Below are 3138 nucleotides of genomic sequence, written 5' to 3'. Positions count from 1 at the left end.
GCGCCCCAGAACACAGCGAGGCAATCAGACGGCAAATCAGTGTCAGGGGGCGTGGTCTAAAGATACATACCGTCAGCACTTCAACTGATGTAACTCTGTTAGAGCTTGCGTTGCAGAGTTTGGGTTCTCAGGTGTATAATTACACGTGTATATATATATATATATATATATATATATATATATATATATATATATATATATATATATATATGCACTTTATTAAGGCTATTTAATATGTACTCTCCCCCTAAACAGAAATTGCGTTTAAAACATGTACCTTTACACCATTATGAACAAGGAATGACTCATCTCTGAAGTTCAGATGCATTTTGGACATTGTTAAATAGAGATATTCTGTTGAAAACAAACATTATATGTTTTATACTACAGAGTTCAATATAATTAGTCCATCATTTTTAAGCACACAAAAGACCTCACTGACATATAATCACTTAAGGGTGAATATGATTCACAGGAAGTTGCATCACCTGTTGTTTACCTGTTGTTTACCTGGCTTTCAAGGACGGTTTGTTTATTATTTTCAGTGTGTTTACTTTTTTTTCCTCTTAATAATGAATATGTAAAAAAAAAAAGAAGAAAAGATTAAAAAATAGGGGGGGGGGGTAAGCAAGTAACAGATAAGCCTTAAAAGGTCAACCCAGTTTAAAAAAAAAAATTAAAAAAAACATTTATTCATGCCAGGATGTTTTTGGGAGGTGTAAGAAACTCCCACAGGAACATGAGACCATGTGAAACTCGGTACAGAGTGTAACCCGAGCTCAGATACACCACCATGCCATTTCTACACATTCTAAGGCTGTTTTGTAATAAAAAGCTGTTCGCATTATTTCTCAATAGGTTCTTCTAATGAAGTCTGTGACACACTCTTATCTCACAAATCTACCTTGAAGGAAATCTTCCTGTTATCATATAGAAATGTAAATAACAATGATATCTGACGGTTGTTCCTTTCAGGAAACATCATCTGGAAATTCCAGGTTCACATTTACAGGAAAATAAAAAAAGGTTCTATTCATTGAAAGAGGAAGAAAGTTTAATCTAAGCTGTCAGTCAGTGGCGTCCTTGCTCAGTGCCCCTATCAGTATGCATGTGGTCATTGATTTATTTATTTTTTGATCTACAGCTGCAATCAAACTTATTCAACCTCCATTGCAAATCAGGTTTATTATCACAATTGACAATAGCAAAAGACATTGAAATAGGTTCAACACAACAATTTGCTTCAAGTGCTTTCCCCAAATTCAACTGAAAATCAAACTTAATGAATGATTTCTCCAGTCTCAAAATAATTCAACCCCTTCATGGCAAGCATCTTAAGTACTTCGTAGAGCTCCTTTTGCTTTTATGACCTGCTGCAAATGAGATGCATAGCTTCCTGAGGAACCTTAGCCCATTCCTCACTAGTAATGGCGTCCAGCTCAGTACTATTAACCCCCAAGCCGGGAAGTGTGAGGTGAACGTGCCACCCCTAAGCCACCTTGCGCCCACCCATCTGTATATCCTTACATTACATTTTCATACCTTTTATATCACGGACAGTCGTAAAGAGCATTTCACTACACGTGTGTACACTGCGTATGGTCGTGTGTATGACGAATACAATTTGAATTTATTTGTTAAAGTGTTAAGAAATACTTTCTGGAGCCACTGCATGACAACTCATAATCATTTAGTACTCCAGGATATTGCTATTAATAAACATTTCCAGTTTTAGTTGTTTCCAATCCTTACATTTTGAAAATCCTAGCGAATTTGAATAATTAATAATTCAAGCATTTAAAGGGAGATTGTCACTTAGCAATACTTATTTTTTACTTTTCCATCAACTTTTCAGTTATTCTCAAGGGGATGTTTTCTGTGTCATTATTTTGTACCTTTCACCTTGGACGGTGGACGTAACGTACGTTTAAATCTCATTTACGGTACAAGCGTGTTCCTGAACAATTATGTACTTGTTATTTTCAAGACACACATTTCCTGAAAGAAAAAAACCCCAAAACATACTAACAATACAGACACACCCTTGAAAGTGCCAGCCTCATGACGAGCAGTGGTGCCGTTTACAGATAGTGCAGTTGTTGTTGATATTGAAAATGATATGATGCTATTTCATCCATTCATCTTCAGTAACTGCTTTATCCTGGACATGATTGCTGTGTTTACACCAGACACCGGTTCATCACAGGGCATCTCACACACACACACACACACACACACGCACAATTTATCGACCTACCAGCATGGTTTGTTTGTTTTTTCAACAGATTCAATATTACCTGCTGTGCCACTTTGTTACCCTGTCACTTGAAAATTTTATATGCGATACACTTTGTATTTCATATGTAAACATAGTGTCATATTTGAACAATTATTATTAATTACAAAATGCCTATTGTGGGAACAAATGCTGGAACAAATAGTTGGCGTAAATGTGTGTGTGTGTGTGTGTGAGTTTGTGGTGGTGTTTTTATTATTTTTTTAAACCTCTGTAAAAATGTTTGCCCCGTGAGTGACGATTTTGTTCTCTTGAACACGTGGGATGGAAACGGCGCTTGATTCGCAAATGTTTTATGCGATATTCGCACAAGTTAAATTTGCAGCTCGGAAGGAAGCGTAGTTACTGGTGTGTAACAGCGTGACGATCTGATTTTTTTTTCTAAAAAATCGACTGAAATGAATCGATGTTTGAAATCTATGCAACAATCACAAATCAAATAAACTGACGTGTAAATTATTTAATAAGCTAGAAAGGTGATTTGCCCATAACTCTGATACTTTTAAATACAGTCCTTCTCATATCTCAATATCGATGAATTGCCTAATGAATTGGGATCGGATCGTATCGTTTTGTAAATTTACCCCCAACGATCCGCCTACGCTTTTAACCTCATCAAGGAAGCTAAATCCTATCAATTTTACCGGAAGCAGCCCCTGTTGCATGCCCCGCATTTGCATACTGGAATATGATTGGCTGTTCTATTTTATGATGAAAGAACAAATGAAAATGAGATGTTTAGCTCAGCATTACTTACATCTTTCCTTTTGATAAAGGATCTATATAAAATCCTTTAACAAAATAAAAACTATTACTGGAACATTTTGTTATCTGAAGTGTTC

This window comes from Ictalurus furcatus, chromosome 28 (assembly GCF_023375685.1).
Source record: "Ictalurus furcatus strain D&B chromosome 28, Billie_1.0, whole genome shotgun sequence".
In the NCBI taxonomy this organism is placed as follows: domain Eukaryota; kingdom Metazoa; phylum Chordata; class Actinopteri; order Siluriformes; family Ictaluridae; genus Ictalurus; species Ictalurus furcatus.
The sequence above is the reverse complement of the archived record's forward strand: the minus strand, read 5'-3'. Positions refer to the sequence as shown.